The 19631-nt window shown below is 41.2% G+C and overlaps 1 long non-coding RNA gene across 1 annotated transcript; it reads left to right on the forward strand.

The window, feature by feature from the left end:
* Positions 1-17166: 17166 nt before the first annotated feature.
* On the forward strand, positions 17167-17837 carry LOC142105184 (uncharacterized). Its single transcript, XR_012679686.1, has 3 exons — positions 17167-17256; positions 17515-17586; positions 17796-17837. It is a non-coding gene; the product is annotated as an uncharacterized LOC142105184 (long non-coding RNA).
* The last annotated feature ends 1794 nt before the right edge of the window (positions 17838-19631 follow it).

The raw sequence follows: 19631 nt of genomic DNA on the forward strand, positions 1-19631 counted from the left end.
AGGTTTCATGCCAAAATATCTTGATATTTGCAGCTAATTAATTAATAATAATTAATTAATCAGTTAATGAATCCTTCTTCCTGATCTTTCACAGGTGATCTTTATGGGGCTATTGGATCCCCAGTCAGAATGACTCGGACTGTACTTGTGGGAAAACGTAAAGACTTGGTTCAGCGCATTCTCTACATCCTCACGTATTTCATCCGCTGCTCAGAACTGGAGGAGAACCACCTGGTGCGCAACAGGGTCTTAAAGAAAGGAGAGCGGATGGTACAGGGCAGCAATGTCACAACATATTTTGAGAAGGGTGAGGTGGAAGAATCTGAATATGTGATTGTAACACTAAACAACGAATCTGCATTGGTGTCCCCTTCATTACCCTGTAATGCAGATGTTGCATCACCTGAAAGATCCAGTGGACCTGTGCTCTAATATTTCATTAAAGAACATGAATAAAATTGATGGCTGCTTCAAAGCTGGGAACTATTGCCTCTTCACTTGATCATGGTACCATTTTAAGTAGCAGTGGTGGAAGTGATGGTGTATATGGTGGTATGCAATACCACCACTACTCCTATTGCCTTCATTGTAAAACTATCAAATTCCGTTCACATACACTCCAATTACATGCTTCATACCGCCACTTCTAAATTTCCACTTCAACCACTGGGAAATAGTATATACAGTCACCCCCCAGTTTGTTTGTCTAGGGAGAATTGGTGGGGGAAAAAAAGTCTAAAAAGCCTCAAACTGCAACAGAAAAACAGGGGCATATTTAAGAAATCACGGTAGTGCACTATCGTGCACTTACCGTGGAAATCGGGTCCCGATGTGCCCTCCGCAAGTTTATTAAAGGTGCATCGATATCTGCTGCTTTGCACTCCTGATCGTTTTTGCGAGCAGTCACCATTCAACAGTATGGTGACTGCTCTGGCCGCAATCTAACAAGTCCTGAAAAGCATTTTTTTTCGGGAACTTGCCAGCTGAAGTTAGCGTACATTATCAAAATTAAAAAAATCCAATGCTGTCAGCTCAGCTCTGAAGAGCAGAGCTGGACAGCGCATGCGTGGAGGGATCACATGACCCCTCCCTGTCACTCACAGCTCTCTCTCTGCAACAATAGTTGCAGAGACAGAGCGGGGATCTTTGTGCGCATGTACAGTTCTTTGAAATGCACATGCGCAATTGAAAGAAGAAGAGGAACGAAGAAGACCAGTAGGAGATTCTGAGACACCGCGTCCCGAAGAGGGGGGTAAGTATGATTTTTTTTTATCACAGAAACAGCAGTTTTTCGGAACTGCTGTTTCTGTGATCCGTTTTTCATAAATTTGAGAAATACATCAATCCTTATCCATGCGATAAGGATTGATAAGTATTTCTCATTTTTCCCGATAAATGATAAAGTGCCCCATAGTTATATACCACAGTGGTTCATTGTGTCAGTGTTTTCTTCTAGCCCATTATCTACACTTTGTGGATAGAGAAGAACATCACTTCTGTACAGTAAAATAGAATGTTTATGTGTGTGGGAAAAAACCTAATTTAGCCTAATTGGAGCAATAATTTTCAATCCTATATAGAGTACATACAGTATTTTGAAACTATTTCTTTGCTAAAACATATAAATATATTGTCACTTCCAGTGATGCACAATATATAGTAATGTATAATAGTTTATTTTGTTTATTATAACAGTAAATGTGTTGTAGAATGGGGAATGTGACATCAGACTTTAAAATGGGGTTTTCACTGTAAATATATATATTTTTCCAGCAGAGGGAGCCAGATTTACAAGTAGATTACCCTATGTATGTACACTTGTGTCTATTACAATAGAAAATACCTGGGACTCTTTGTCCCTTCATAGCTCTCAAATGAACATGTGAAAGGACATAGCACATGGCTGTATTTATGTACATTTTTAGACAGGAGCCTACGTGATATATATAATCTCTATGAAGAAAAGGGCTGACAGTTGACTTGGTCGTTTCTCTTTAAATGATGCTGCTGAACTACAGTAAAAACTAATATTAGTGTGATTAGTCTACTTTGTCAGCTGCTATAATGCTAGGCTTATTGGTTGCATGTAGTACTATTCTTTAGTGATCTACAAGACACTTGTACTACCTTTGCTTTGCTTCCCTCCACGTCCAGCAGATGGCACTAAAAACAACCTGTGGAGCTTTCGTAAAAGATCCCATCTGGATCCTGATCCACCCAGACAAGTTAAATTAAGCAAAAATATTTTTCCTACACACAAGAGCATTCCATTTGTTCCTCGTCACTAAAAGAGGGTGAAATCGAGAAATCATTTAGTAAACTAATCTCTTATATATGTGCATATTTTGTATGTATCATCAATTTCAATGTCGACTCAATAACCATTCATTTTATTCTGTCTAAGCTGTTGTAGTACTATAAAGCTCAGAAAAAAACCCATAGCCATGTAAATTACTTATTTTTATTACAATTGTTGCCATGATTAATTCATTTGTAACTTTTGCCTTATTGACATGCCACATTTTAGTAGTGATAAGGGGTCGGAGGGCTGTGATAAAACACACAAGTGTTTTTTTTGTTTGTTTTTTTTTTTTTTTACATAACATAGAACTAAACTGAAAACAGTTGTTTTAATACTCGATGTACTGAGATCATTATTTTATGCTGAGTTAAATCTGTTTTGGAATCCCAGATGTTGCTGTAGCTGCCATAAAGCTCTGGTACTGTATTTATTAGATAGATACACCTTCACCTAAATGCGTGACACATTACATTCTAATTGTAATCGGGTAGAAAACTCACATAGGTTGGGGTGGAACACGTCTTCACTGTGTACTACCCCAACCTAACTGAATGTCTACAAGTGTTTTTTTACATTCACATATTCAAAGAAAGTGTTTGTTGGGCACTTCAAAAAATAACTAAATAGCGTTCTGATCAGGAGGTAAGTCTTGATGGTTAAAACAAAAATAAGTAGGGATGTAAACAATTTTACTTACCATATAGGTGTAATATAGTTTTTATAATAATTTGTCTCAACTCGGGTTCTATTTTGGGTGATAATTCTAATGTGGTCTAACACACTTCACATAAGATTGGTGCATTTATAACACTTTTGGACCCGACTGTATTGGGATGAATAAATCTCATTAAAGTAGTACTAATTTAGTTTGGTCAACACATCTTTAGTAATATCTAGTGGCTGTTTAATTAAAATATTATATAGGCCTGTAAACTATACTCAACCATTTAGATATATGTGTACCTAAAAAAATAAATAAATAAATTAAAATAAAAGGTTAATTCCATCTGCAAGGTCACTTTACTTGAAGAATCTTCATAGAGGTACTGCACTGCTCACTTATTGGAACTGAAATATGATTAGATTTTCATATTGTTTACTTTTAGGTTGTATATTGTTAAAAAAAAAAAACCTCACTGCTTCGCTCTGCAGACTAATGTACAGTCAAAAAAAACAGATGATGCTGCTGATCTGTTTGGTGGAGATCTTAGAAAAGAAAAATTATGTCAGTAACGTACAATTAAGATATATTTTTCAGGTAATCATTTACTTAAAAAAATAAGGGTCAGCAATATTGTCAAAAGATTTTGGTTATCAATTGACAAATCCAATCACATCACTCCCTTACATATAAATGTGCAATACAACAATTTAACACAATACTGTAATGTAAAAAAAAAAAAAAAAAGACTATATTCACCATGGATGTTTTTTTTTCTTTTCTTACCCATTATCACAAATGGTAGAGAATATCCTCCTTTGGTGACAAGTAGACAGTTTGGCATCATTTCTGTATATTGTATGACAAGGCCATATTTTTATTATTTAACTACACAAATATAACGTGTACCTTATTAAAAATAAAAAATACTTCCATGAAAAGAAAGCTTCGATTGACGGACATGAGTCACAAGCTCCTCCATCTGTCCTACCTCAGTAGGTCCAAATCCAAAGAAATCTCTGGATCTTTATCAACCTCCAATCGGTTTGCAATACAAATATTGTGCAGAATACAACAACCAATAATTATATCACAAACTTTAGAGGGTGAATATAAAAGCACACCGCCGGACCTGTCTAAACAGCGAAACCGGCTTTTATGTGCACCAAAGGTTTGTTCAATAACACCCCTGGTACGTATGTGTGCTGCTTGGTACCTTTTTTCTGCGGAAGAGACAGGGTTGCTTAATGGAGTCAGCAACCAGGACCAGTTCCCATATCCAGCGTCTCCTAAAAAAAAGAAAACAAAAAAATTAACTACTACACTTTTTAGTAGCACTGGCACATCTTTAACTTTTTGGGGGGTTTTCCCACTAAGCTTGGAATAAACATTTAACGAACAAACCAAAAAATAATTACCAAGCAGCCAGCCATGTGGAAAGGATCTTGCTTCGAAATTCTGGAACAAGGACGACTGTTGCAAGATGAAAGAGTCATGGGATGAACCTGGAAAACCAACAACATTGGTGATTTTTTGGGTTGCTTAACAAACCATCTGAACATTTATGGAATGGAAGTGTTTTTGATTACGGAAACTTTCTTCCATTCAGCGGGGTGGTATAAGGGCAATGTGGGTGCAATCAATTGCACCCAGTACATTGGGCATTTGAGACAAAGCATAAAAATCAGCTTTGACCTCACGCCACTCATTGGCAGACTGCGGGAAATTAATAAAAATTGCAGTGTGCTTTTTGAGGGCATTTAGGACCTGGAACAGGATCCTAGAAAGAGTGGGTTGGGAAAACCCGGCAATAACTGCCAAGGTGGGCTGAAATGTTCCTGAAGCCAGAAAATGCAAAGCACCAAGCAGTTTGGCAAGTCCAGGGACTGCTCGGTTACTAGGGTAATGAGGTTCTAGGTCCTCTTTTACAATCTCATACAGATTGTAAATTGCTGAAAAGGATAGGCGATAAAGTCTTCTCACCTCCTCCCTGGGCAATCCATCAAGCAAACGCCTGTTGCGGTGCAGATGTGGCCTGGGGATTCTAGTCCTACTTGCCGCAATTGACTATGCTGCCATTGCCTGTCCACCTCTCTCTCCCACAGGCTCTCCCTCTTCCATACTCACATTCACACCACATACATCAACATTCTCTCCAGACACTCCCACATTTGCATCGCCTTACATTGCATCCAAAGCAGTCTCCTCCATACATGCAGCATACATGTACATCCACACTGTGTCCAGGAATGGCTCCATTGAAAAAGAGACAATAATTAAAAGGGATAATTTAAAACTAAACTATTAACTATTTTTGTAAAAAAAATGTAGGGAGAAGGCCTGTTTGTGCAGGGGAAGAATGGGCCTGTGAGAAGCACTATTTTACTATGATATTACTTTGGCTGGAAGTGATAAATTTATATGTTAATTTTGCTAATTTTTAGGACAGACAACACCAAACAACACGATACGTGTCCTTAGGAAATCCTCGATAATCCACCAGAAAACACTTCAGTCAAATGCTGGAAAATGTTGTGTGCACAAAAAAAAAATCACTCAGCCAACAGTAATTTCTCCACAAAGCTGTCCTGCACCACTGTCTGTCCTGCGCCACTGTCTGCCCTGCGCCGCCGTCTGCCCTGCGCCGCCGTCTGCCCTGTGCCGCCGTCTGCCCTGTGCCGCCGTCTTCCCTGCGCCGCCATCTGCCCTGCACCGCCGTCTGCCCTGCACCGCCGTCTGTCCTGCACCGCCGTTTGTCCTGCACCGCCGTCTGCCCTTCACCGCCGTCTGCCCTGCACCACCGTCTGCCCTACACCACCGTCGTCTGTCCTGCACCGCCGTCTGTCCTACACCACCGTCGTCTGTCCTGCACCGCCGTCTGCCCTACACCGCCGTCTGCCCTACACCGCCGTCTGCCCTGCACCACTGTCTGCCCTGCACCGCCGTCTGTCCTGCACCGCCGTTTGTCCTGCACCGCCGTTTGTCCTGCACCGCCGTCTGCCCTGCACCGCCGTCTGCCCTGCACCGCCGTCTGCCCTACACCACCGTCGTCTGTCCTGCACCGCCGTCGTCTGTCCTGCACCACCGTCTGCCCTGCACCACCGTCTGTCCTGCACCGCCGTCTGTCCTGCACCGCCGTCTGTCCTACACCACCGTCGTCTGTCCTGCACCGCCGTCTGTCCTGTACCACTGTTCACTCAAGTGATTTTGAAAAAAAAAAAAAAAATGTGTCAGTTAATTTGAAATAAAAACGTACTGAACCACTGAAGTTATTTTGAAAAGGGGAAATGTGTAAACTTTATTATTTATTTTGACTGGATTTTTAAAGAAATAATAATCCTTTTTCATTTTAATGTAATGAACTTGTATAACTTTTTTTATCTTCAATAGCTTTTTTCAGGAACTTTTCAATAATTTTTATTTTTAGAGCAGACCAAGGAGGTGCGACATGAAACGGCATATTTGCCTGTTTCACCCGCCTTTTAACGCGGCGGGTTCTTAACCACCCTATACTTTTAATGGACAAACGACTAAGGCGCGAGAGGACCGTTTCTTGAAAAAAAAAAAAGAGTTGCGGGTAAAGTTTACGCGCTCGAAAATTATGGAAAAGAAAAAAAATGGGCTTAACACGCTCTAAAAAAACAACTCGCTAACAATTGAATATGCCCCATAGAGTGGTATTAAGAAAACGAAGCCTTTTTTCATCCAAGCACACGTCATCTCTTCAGTTTCTAGTACATTTTCTACCCAAATATATACATTCATTTGTTTACATTTATTTTTACTTTTAACCTATGTGTTTCCACTTTATACCTTGTAGGATGTCATATCTTGTACTTCATGTCTTGTATTATACTAAAATGTATGAATGATTATGTTTCTTGGTGTACTGCGTGCACTTGAATGTAATGTATGGTGTTGTTTGTACCTTTATACAAATAAAGTTACTTTTTCAAAAAAGTAGCTCTGTATACTGTGTGATTATGAGGACATCAGCAGTAGCTCTGTATACTGTGTGATTATGATGTCATTACCCAGCTGCAACAGTAGTGATATATACCGTGATTATAATATCATTACCCAGATCCAGTGACGAACGGAATGACGACTAGTACTAACTTCAGACCCCTCCTTAGGAAATACCTCCCTCCTCCTGCCCCCCTGCCCAAACCCCACCCTCCTGCCCCCCTGCCCAAACCCCGCCCTCCTCACCTCCTGCTCCCCCCTCTTCCCCTATGCGATAGCCCCCATAAATTCCCACAGCCCCGTCCACCTGGCCCCCCGCTTCCCCCGATTCGAGCACATGCTGGAACATGCTGGCGCTTCTTGAAATTATATCCCAGACCTCCTCCACCTGTCCCCATGCGTCCCCATCCTCCCCCTCCCCCTAAAATCATGCCATTCAAATCCCCCCCCCCACCTACAACTGTCCCCTTGTGTCCCCATCCTCCCCTGTCTCCCCGTCCCCCTAAAATTAAATCCCTTCTTCCTCCTCGCATACCTCCCCGCCTTTCCCGAAAACCACCACCCCCTGCTCCTTGCCCTCAGACTCGATTCCCCCCACTCTTTCCCTGGAATGTCCATCGCCCTCCCCCTCCCCCTCCACCTCCTAGCCCCCAAAATAGCCCCCTGTGTACATATACCCCACTGTAGATAGAGCCCCCCCTGTAAATATACCCCCCTTGTAGATAGAGCCCCCCCTGTAGATAGAGCCCCCCCCTGTAGATAGAGCCCCCTTGTAGATAGAGCCCCCCTGTAAATATAGCCCCCTGTAAATATAGCCCCCCTGTAAATATAGCCCCCCTGTAGATAGAGCCCCCCTGTAGATAGAGCCCCCCCTGTAAATATAGCCCCCTGTAAATATAGCCCCCCTGTAAATATAGCCCCCTGTACATATAGCCCCCTATACATATAGCCCCTGTACATATAGCCCCCAGATGAAATGACAGACAGAGACTCGCCAGTCTTTAGGGAGGATTACAGCATTACCACCAAGGGTGGTAAAATTCCCAACCCCATTCGCTCCTGGATTGATTCCTCCGTGCCGCCCCATATCCTGGAAGTTATTGACAAGTGTGGATACAAGGTGTGTATTAGATTAAGATTAGAAGGATTACTAGGGGTAAATTTAAAATGCGGGATTGAAAAGTTGTCATTCATTGCCTATAGCAACCAATTACATTCTAGTTTTCATTTATTTAGTACACTCTACAAAATGACAGCTAGAATCTCATTGGTTGCTGTAGGCAACATTTCCACTTTTTCAAACCCGCAGCTTGATAAATTAACCCCCTGGAGTGGTGACTGTGCTTGGAGATATTATCAATAGAGTAAATTATTCTGGTGAACCGTGATTGATTACATGAAGTGCCTTGGTGACAGATAATAAAAAAAAATCAAATTGTGTGTGTACAGGAGCATAGTCTAATATTGAAGTTAGAGATGTTAGTGTAATTCTCAAGCGCCCAGCATCTAACTTACATTTCTAGAAGTATTGTTAAAGTGACCTACTCTAAAGTTACAATATCTAACACAGCCATTCCCATCGGTCTGCATAATCGTGACATCATTGGTGTGGCCGAGACTGGCAGTGGTAAAACTGCCGCCTTCCTCATCCCTCTGCTGGTCTGGATCACAACTCTGCCAAAGATTGACAGGTCAGAGAAACCTTTATTATTCTGCAAATGATCTGCCTAATGGAGGAGATAACTCATTGTGATGCTACCAAACTTAAACTTTTCCATAATTTGCTTCAGAGGGGGCAAAATTGTGAAACTTACCTTTTACATTGTTGATTGTAGGATTGAAGAGTTTGACCAGGGACCTTATGCTATTATTCTGGCTCCAACAAGAGAGTTGGCTCAACAGATTGAGGAGGAAACAATCAAGTTTGGAAAACCACGAACTGTGTCTGTTATTGGAGGTATCCCTCATGAGGACCAAGGTTTCTGACTGCGAATGGGCTGTGAGGTGAGACTTTCCCATATATTACATAGTGATTTGACCTTTCTCTGATATTTCTACTTCCATTCAGTGATTGGACAAGGTTTTGTGAAATGCTATTACAGGTTTTTATTATCTCACATTATTTACCTTTCTTTCCAAAAGATTGTAATAGCTACCCCTGGACTTCTGATAGATGTGCTAGAAAATCGATACTTAGTCTTAAGTCGCTGCACTTATGTGGTACTGGATGAAGCTGACCGTATGATTGACATGGGTTTTGAGCCTGATGTCCAGAAGATCTTGGAGCACATGCCAGTCACCAATCAGAAGCCAGATGCAGATGAGGCGGAAGACCCAGAGAAAATGGTTGCAAACTTTGAGTCTGGGAAGCATAAGTATAGACAAGTAAGTGTTAATTTTAATTGCAACTTCAGATATACCTGAAAATCTTAGAAATCTTTGATTATTTGTTTTTAAACTGTCTGTTGGCACAGAATTATTTTACACCTTTTCTCCTTGTGTAGATGGTCATGTTTACAGCGACTATGCCTCCATCTGTGGAACTGCTGGCCAGAAGCTATCTTCGTCGTCCTGCGGTGGTGTACATTGGCTCTGCTGGTAAACCTCATGAGAGAGTTGAACAGAAGGCGTTCCTCATGTCTGAAGGGGAGAAGAGGCAGATGTTTGTTTTTAATGTCTCCATGTTTTTGTGGATCATGATGTAATGGTGAATTTGGCCCAGTGCCCTAATAAATATTTTGCTTGTACAAAAGCAACATTAAAGTCATTCCATTTTGGTGTATGTAAGCAAGGAAGATGTTGTGTGGGATAAAGGATTTGTTTTTCTTTCCTCACATCTGTAGAATACTCTGCATTAACTTCACTGAGAAATTTGTTCATTGCCCCATTCAAAAATTCAAAGGAACAACCCATAAAAAATAACAGTGTAGTATGTCCTATATTATTAAGGTTACATCTAAAAAACATCATTTTGCCATAGGGAATCTGTGAGAGGGGGGGCATGGTGTTTGAGGGTCTACATCTTAAAACGTATTAAAGCTATTAAACTGAAATTTGGCATGTGAATGGAGAACTGTCCACAGGTGCCGCATGTGAAATTTCAGAAAATAATAATAACACACACACACACACACACTAGCATTTTTAGCCCTGGCACCGCTCTTATTCATAGTTTAATCCCTTGGAGCGGTGCCAGAGCGGCTGTGTAAGAGCCCGTTTTAAACCTCCCGCCCCTCAGTGATGTCAGTTAATTTATTCACTGCACTGAGCTTAGTTGGGGCGGGAGATTTAATAGTGCTTTGTGCTGCGCTGATCCTACAGAACAGCGATCAGTACCTGGGATAGGAATGGGGATGTTGCCTTATGAAGCAGATACGGTACTGGGTACAGAAGTATAAGAAAGTACGGGCAGTTGATTCCTGTGTCGCCATTTTCATATCACTGAGAATTGTGTCCTCCAGGGCCCCTCTCTGATCCTATGATAAGAGAAGTCTATGGAATTTTATGTTCTATAGGCTCCGGCAGACATTGGTCTTCATCTGCAACCATCCCCGGCCAATGTAGCTGTTTGTATTAATAAACTCACACTCTGACAGACCGTTAATGACAGAATACTGCGGTTTAGTAAATGGTCCCTCTGCTGGGAGTGACTCCAGGAGCAGATCTGACAGGAGGACACCCAGCTGATATTCCTGCAGTCCCCGATCAATTGCATCTGAGTGACCAGCGATTCGGGTACATATCAGGATCAGCTGCTCTCTGAGACTGTCACAGTTATATCGGCAGCACCAGTTCTTGTGTATAACGTAAGTGATCAGCCTAGTTGGGAGCTGGCAGCTATCCTCCAGACACTCGTACACTTCCCCAGTGTCCTGGTTGAGTACAGAGACCTAGAGACTGATCCTCCTCTCAGTTGGAAGCCTCGAGTGTCTTCCCGTCGGTATTTAAAGAGACAGAGGTGTGTTGGAAGTCATCAGTCAGACATCTCCATTTTCACACTACAGTTACAAAACCAAAAGCTGTTCTCATAAATAAAAAATGATTTATAACCCAAAATATTTATATATCACATTGAGCTTAGCTCGGATGGGGAATCAAACCCACTATGCTGTGTTACCAGAAGAGTGCATATATCAGTTGAGCCACAGCTCCTGATGTAAGTCTATGGGCAAATGTCTCTTATATTGAAGAAAACTATATATCAGACATAAAAAAAATATATATATTTGGTGAAAGAAAAAAATGAGAACTCTAGTGCTATCAGTACTGGGATCCCATATTCCCCAGTGTGAAACAATAATTTTTCTGGCTGTCAAAAGTGATATTTGTCAGCAGTATTTATAAAAAAAATTGCACTACAAGTGCTTTGGGGTGTCCCATATTCCCAGTACGTCATCTGGTAAAGGCGATGTAAAAGTACATAGTCTTTTTAAATCAGGGAAAAAAACACACAGAAAAAAAAAATTACTGTGTTGAAGCGAAAAAGAAGTGTAACTGAGGAAAAGTTGAGTGCCGAAAAAATAATAATTGCCAACATGCCATTCTACACACGCAGTGGCAAAGAAAGAATGAGGCCTTCCCCTTTCTCTATTAGTGGCAGAACCAAAAATGTTACCAAGCCTTCTTCTTGTACGGTCACTCGTGAGCAAGCAAGACCAAGTAATTTGGAGTCTAAAAGTGGTGCACAACTACTGTTACGCATCAAAACCAAGCTGCAAGAAAACAGTAAGGCATTAGAGGATAATGTATGCTCAGAATCAGAAATGACACCAATCCCTGTGGAGAGTCCATCCACCAGTGGTATGTCTAATCATGAGCATTCTGATAATGTACCCATAAAGAAGGGCCCTTTCAGCAGTTCTGATGATGTGTGTCTGAACAGCCCGAGTGTAGCCGGTGATACACCAAGTGAGGATGACACTTTGGAATTAGAAGAGGATGAGGGGGGAGATTTGGGTAGCCGACGAGGGCACTGATGAGGTTGCGGTTGATTGTGTAAGTCCTGCACCAGTGGCAGCAGTTCTGGCACGTGAGGTTCTGGCACCAATTTGCACTTTCCAAACACAAGCAGGGATGACGCAGGTGGCAGACCACAACAGTTTGACATCTGGGCTGGTTTGAAGGATTTGACATAAAAATGTGTGACCTTGCCCATAACTCCAAACAATCCTACTATTAACATGCAAAGGATGATGCAGGGCCTAGCAGGGATTAAACTGTATTTTTCCTAATTTGCACTAATAAGGTTTGGGTGTAATATACACCCAAAGACGAGTGCTCAATTGCTCAGAGTCATTGATGAAGAGGAAGACAAGCAGGCTTGTCTATAGAATTTGCAGGCAAATTCTACTGCGTTATATATAGGTAACACCCAAAGAGAAGAGCTCCATTGCTAATTGTAATTGCTGAAATAGAAATAATAGGGCTGACAGTCTTGGTCTAAATCTGCAGTTACATTTTATTGTACCATAGCTCACTCAGAAACAGGAGAGGTGGCAGGGTTCAGTGCTAATCTTCCTCAAGCAATACTAATTCATCTCACCATCATAGAAGTCTGTGAACTATGATGTGATTGCCAATAATGGCCTTCCAAATGGAATTAGTAGTTCATTTTAGGGAAGAGCTGTCATGATTTTTGGGCAATTCTTTTACAGCAGAGCAAATATCAAAATGTTGTGCGGAATCATCTGCATCACCACTGGGTGTCTTGGGAAAGCAATTTTTTGTACAACAAGCAGTTGCCAGAGAAACTGAAGGAGAAGACGTCCAAACAAGATGTTGGTAGCTCTTGGATCCTTGTGAAGCAAATTAGGTATTTCATCTACAATTAAAATATAGTTAGCACATTTACTTTGTTTTATTTCACACGTTAAATTTCTGTAGCTCCTTATCAAAATGTATTATTAAGGCAATCACTTGACTCAAGCTAACCGTGTCTGCACTCTCTTCACAGGTGACTACTTCACTGGACTAAAGTACATTCCCCTCAAATGCTAGTCTTCTTGCAGCTGCTGTATTCTCCTACATGCTGTTGCAGAAAACAGAAATTGACCCTAAATTTTTCCAGACACAAACAGCATCTCCTGCATGTCATTTTTTAAAAGTTCTGTAACACCAAGTTGTGTGTGCAAAACAGGAAATGTGATGGAATTCAACCTCGCTGTAATGCTTGAACAATATTGGGGTCGTAATCAGAAATGACATATCCTCAGGAGAGTCCAAACAGGATTAGCCATCTTTCAATGACATCCCTTAGTTTTTGGAACAGATTGTCAGCTGTATGCCTCTTAGTGAAGCTGCTGATACACAGAGTAGCCTACTTCTGAAAAATGTGACGTACTTGGGTACATGCTGCTGCTGTCCCTGCTGGTAAAGGCGAATCACCAACCCAGTGGGCTGTCACAGTCATATAATCTTTACTTTGACCAGTTCCGCTTGCCCACATATCTGTGGTTATGTGTAGTGGGTAGAATGGCATTTTGTAGCCCAATAATTACATTTTTATGAACTTTCTGGTAGAGGTGAGGAATAGCTTTTCTAGTAAAATGGTGTTGTGATGAAATTTGGTAATAGGGACAGAAGACCTCAAGTAACTGTCTAAAACTAGCTGCATTAATAATGGACATTGGACGCTGGTCTAATACTAGCATAGTCCTTTGTGATCCGCTTTGCGGCTGGGTGACAGATTTCATACTTGCTTCCTCTTGCAAAGGATTGTTTAACTGTAAATTATTGGTTCTGGGGATATTGGTGATGAAGGTGTTGGGGGGGGGGGGTAGATTGCAGGTGCTGGGATGTAGATGAAAAAAGGGAGGCAGTTGATGCTGGACTGCTTGTTGTTATTTTTACCTCTACTGAGTGTGGCTTTAAAAACACTACAAATGGCTAGACAACTGTTGTCAGAATTTGTGCACAAATAATTTCACACTTAAGACGTGGATTTTTTATCTTATGCCCAGGCATGACAATGGCCTTTTTCTTATCACTGGCAAGAACTGCAGCAATTTTTCTTTGAAAGTATATGAAAATCATATTGTGACCTAGGAAGTGGTCAAAATTGAATGGAAATGACTGGGAATTAGTGTTAGTGAGGTTATTAATAATGTAGGTACAAAATAATACCTAAATTATGTTATTTTAGGCCAAAAAAATGTACTTTTTTTACTCAAAAAGCTTTTATTAAGTTTTTAGTAAAAGAATATGTAACAAACATAGCAGTTACCACAGAGTACAGTGCATAATGTATAATGTAGATCCAATAAATCAGTCAGAACTGCACATAAACCATCAAAAAAGTAACAAAACACAATAACACAGGAAACATTCAAGTACACATAAGACAAGGACTTCAATGGGGAGGAGGAGGGAGACAGACAGGGGGGCAGGTGTCGGAGACTGGCCGTATTAACCCCAATCAACCGTAAAGGCACATTTTGAGAGCGGGACATCTACCCTCCAGAGGGGTATACAGCATGGAAGATTTAGGTGGCAGACACAGGTCTTTACTTTGAAAAGAATTCGTACCATGTGAACCATTTAACCAGGGGCGAGGAAGCTCTTGAGGAAAAGTTAAAGCCTATGGTTTCCATCTCATAGCTGTGTTGTACTTTGCTGATGATTTTGGTAAAAGATGGAACCAAGGGGGATTTCCAGCTTTGAGCTATTGCGGCTCTGGCTGATATGAGTATGTGCCCAGCCACATAGTGATTATGACGCTGAAGATGAGGGGGATATAGGTGTAAAAGTGCCATAGCCGGACATGGGGATAAATCATCCTTAGTGACCTGAGTAATTAGATGGAAAATTTCAACCCAAAGAGGTTGTAGCTTAGGGCAGTTCCAAAAAATGTGTATGAGCGTACCAACTTCCCCACAATTTCTCCAACAGTACTTAGTTTCTGACGGCCAGATTTTATGCAGTTTGTCTGGCTTGAGATACACCCTGTGAATCATTTTAATAAGCATTTCTGAATGATTAATACACTTTGACATTTTGTATATATTCTGATTGATTTTCGACCAGACCTCTGGTGAAATATCTATATTTAGTTCTTTCTCCCAAATCCCCTGCACTGAGAGATCTCTGCTGTCCACAGGAACCATCAAGAGTCGGTACCAAACCAAGATGCCTCCCGCATGAGAAGTGGGAGAGAGAGACGACATAATACCAGGGGGAGCCGGTTTTAAGACCGGAGGGAATGAGGGATGAGAATGTACCCAATGTCTAATTTGGAGGTACTTGTAAAAAATTTACTTTTTTTAACAAATTGCAAAACAAAACCAAACAAAACCAAAACCAAAACACGCAAGGGCAGTTTGGCAAAACCAAAATCAAAACACAACGGTAATCCAGATCCAAAACCAAAACATAGGTTTCAGTTAGCATCTCTAATGTTTATTAACCTGTCGTTAGATTTGGCCTGTATCTTATTTGCATATAGGTTAAAAGTATTTATTAACCTAGGTGTTCTAAATTGTACAATAGTGTGTAGTGTAGGTTAGTATTTAGTACTATTGTAGTATATCACTATATTTCATATTACTTAATAGTATAGTTTAACCTGCAGTCTAATATATTAATATAGGATAGTGATTTATATAAAAAAAAAGAAGCATATAATTACCGAAGTGTATTTTGTAAAGCTAGTTACATTTTTGAATAAAACTTTAATTTTATAGAGCAGCCATGTCTAGGGAATGTAGGGATTCTCGTTTTCCACAGGAAAGCCAAGAGGAAAATCTGAGTAGTGGTGAGGAATGGAGAGAGAACCGTGAGCAGCGTTGAGAAGAAAGAAGAAGACAGCAGTTTGTGAGCAGCGTTCAATCCTCAACAAGTACCCCGCAGCAACATACAGAAAGTGATTCAGATGACGATGAAGGAACAGCTGTATCGCGCTCCAGGTGCTTCACAGAGGATGAGAATGATGTCCTTGTTGCTGGGGTACTGCGGCACTACGAAATGCTGAAGGGTGCCCAATCTCAGAAGACCTCCTTCAAGCATAAGTCCAAGATTTGGACCCGGATTGCCTCTGAGGTGTCAGCAGTTGGACTTCTAGTCCGAACAGTAGAAGTTTGCCAGAAGCGCTTTCGGGACTGCAAGCGGACCAGTAAGGCAAAGATGGCAACTGTTGCAAGACATTCCAGGGGCACCGGTGGTGGCAAGCCACTGCGCATCAAATTGAAAGTTTGGGAGGAGAAGATGCGTCAAATTCTGAGTGCTGATCTTGTGGAAGGAGTGGAAGGGACAGTGGACACCCTAGAACAATCCACTTTCCAGCCGCTTTACATTTTTTTCATAATGCAATAGTATTCACATAATTGTTTACTACTTTATAATAGCGTAACAGATATTTGTCTAGTTGTAACAAAAAGTTTTAAACACACACACCCAAAACTAATATATATATATATATATATATATATATATATATATATATATAATTGAATATATATATAAATCACTATCCTATATACATATTCAATTGTCAGCAAGAGAGAGAGATAGCTAGTGCATTGGATTTCTCTAGAGAAAACTAAAATTTATGTTCCACCTGTTCTTATTATTATTGGATACAATACATATGAATATCTAGCCTCATATTCTGCTGATGTAAAGGTTATTTGAATATTTATCGTGCTTGCTGTAATGTATGTAAATTTTGTATTAACTGTACACAAATGTGCGAAAGTAAAATGTATTTATGTTAAAAATAACATTTGCAATAAGTGTGACATCGCTTTTGGAAAGTCAAGTCGCAGTTGAAGTAGCGCAAACGTCTTCAAATACAGTTATAACTTTTAAAGTACTTGTTTGAATGGATAAGATATGGCACATGAAATGTCCAAAGCTTATTTGACTAATTTTTTATTACAGAACATATAAAGGCGTTTAACCAAGTCTACTGTTCCTGCCCAAAGTGTTGAACTGAGTCAAAAAGGTATTTCTATTTCCATTACAACAAAATACACACATATCCTCCTCTCTCTCTCCCTCTTTCTCCCTCCTTCTCTCTCACTCTCCGTCTTTCTCTCTCACTCTAGCTCCCTCTCCCTCCCTTTCCCTCCCACACTCTCCCTGTCTGTCACTCTCTATCTTTATCTTATGAATATTAGTGAAGAGCTGAGGGTCCGGCGAGGCCAGGGTAATGGTTCACTCCCTTTACCCGATTGGAATATTTCTGGACTTGTTCCTCCAACACCACAGCCGAGGACGTCATCGGGACTGAACACCCCCGTGGTGGAAGAAGACCTGAGTCAGCAAGGAGAAGATTGTTTGTGGAAGAGCCAGAAGAGGAAATCATCAACCCCTTGTCAGAAGAGGAAGAAGGGTAAGAGTGAGCCTCATTACCCGAAAACATATATATGTCATAGATAACATAAACCCCTTTAAATCATACATCGTTACTTGAAAAGTTTTTTTTCTGTCTTTATCTATCTCTCTATCTATAGGTTGTATGCATGTAAATGTAATGTATTGGCACATATATATATATATATATATATATATATATATATATATATATATATATATATGATCCATATAAATTGTTTATTTCTAAAAAAGGTTTTTCAACTTTTTTCATTAGACCCCAGGAGACTGTAAAATTTGAAGACCGTTTGGAACCACAGCAGGAAAGAACACCAGAATTATTTACTCGGTGAGTTTGTTTCAGTTTAGTATGTTTTCCTGTTGTTATTTCACCTGTTTTTTTTCCCGTTATGGAAGGGGTATGATGTGACCAATGGACGATGATATATACATGATTTATATAGAAGTCCATACTGATCCTTCCTTGTTTTAAAAGTAATAATTGTTTTTTTTAAAAAACAAATACAGGTTTCACATGCACTTTTCCCTTTTTTTTAGAATGCGACCGACTATCAAGTTTATACAAATTTCAAGAACATGGAAAACATGAAGACATCCCTAAAGATTGAAGGTAAGAATGTTTTTTTAAAATTGACTTCTACATACATTGTAATGCCAGTAACAGATGGCAATTTATAGGATAGGTTGTCTCCTTATGAACTTTACCACAATCAATTTTGAGGAAGTTCTATGTCAAAATGATTTTATTTTAGTTTAGGTGGCTTTATATCAACACCAAAACCTCAATCACCCACAATGCTTGTTTAGAAAAACCTGTGTAGCTCTGTATACTGTGTGATTATGAGGTCATTACCCAGTTCTGCTGATGAACAAAACGAAGATGACTACTGACTACAGACCACTCCTCCAGAAACACCCCCTTCTGCCCCCCTGCCCAAACACCGCCCTCCTCACCTCCTACTCCCCCCTCTTCACCTATACAATAGCCGCCTGAAATATCCACAGCCCCGTCCATCTGGCCCCCTGCATTTCCAGAATCCTCCACATACTGGTACATGTTGGCGTTTTCGCAAGCACCTTCCCAGACCTCCTCCTCTACCTCCAACTGTCCCCATGCGTCCCCATCCTCCCCTGTATCCCGTCCCCCTAAAACTAAAATTAAATCTCTTCTTCCTCCTCGCCTACTTCACCGACTTCCCCGAAACCACCACCCCCTGCTCCTTGCCCTCAGCCTCGAATCCCCTCACTCTTTCCCTGGAACTTCCATCACCCTCCCCCTGTAGATATAGCCCCCTGTACATATAGCCCCCTGACACGGTCACGGTTAGTTTAAAAAAAGTAGCTCTGTATACTGTGTGATTATGAGGACATCAGCAGTAGCTCTGTATACTGTGTGATTATAATATCATTACCCAGTTCTGCTGATAAACAAAACGAAAGACGACTGACTACATCTCACTCATAAAGAAACGCTCCCCTCCTGCCCCCTGCCCAAACCCCACCCTCCTGCCCCCCTGCCCAAACCCCGCCCTCCTCACCTCCTGCTCCCCCCTCTTCCCCTATACAATAGCCGCCTGAAATTCCCACAGCCCCGTCCACCTGGCCCCCCACTTCCCCCGATTGCTTCACATGCTGGAACATGCTGGCGCTTTCAGAAATTTCTTCCCAGACCTCCTCCACCTGTCCCCATGCGTCCCCATCCTCCCCTTCCCCCTAAAATCATGCAACTAAAATCCCCCCTACCTACAACTGTCCCCATCCTCCCCTGTCTCCCCGTCCCCCTAAAACTAAAATTAAATCTCTTCTTCCTCCTCGCCCACTTCACCGACTTCCCCGAAACCCACCACCCCCTGCTCCTTGCCCTCAGCCTCGAATCCCCCCACTCTTTCCCAGGAAATTCCATCACCCTCTCCCTCCACCTTCTAGCCCCCTGTAGATATAGCCCCCTGTAGATATAGCCCCCTATAAATATAGCCCCCTGTAGATATAGCCCCCCTGTAGATATAGCCCCCCTGTAAATATAGCCCCCAGGAAGACTACCCCAGGCACCAAAAGGTTAGTATTGCTTTTGTACTCTATTTGCATGTTAAGCATCCACTCTGTTCAGCACTATAACCATGATTACTAAGCATGGAGACTAAACTATTTTATATGCAGGCTTGTAATGCATGTCACATAAGTAATGGTTACATTTGGATGAATTTGAGCGCTCTCACCAGACAACATTGAAGTAGAGATGCTCACTGACCCCCGTATTTTGGTTTTGGATCTGGATTACCTTCGGGTTTTGGTTTTGGTTTGCTGTTTTTTGACAAAATGCCACTTTTTGGGCTACAGTCACATAATTTAGCTATTATTTTGTACCTACATTAT

The sequence above is a fragment of the Mixophyes fleayi genome, chromosome 1 (assembly GCF_038048845.1).
Source record: "Mixophyes fleayi isolate aMixFle1 chromosome 1, aMixFle1.hap1, whole genome shotgun sequence".
Taxonomy (NCBI): Eukaryota; Metazoa; Chordata; class Amphibia; order Anura; family Limnodynastidae; genus Mixophyes; species Mixophyes fleayi.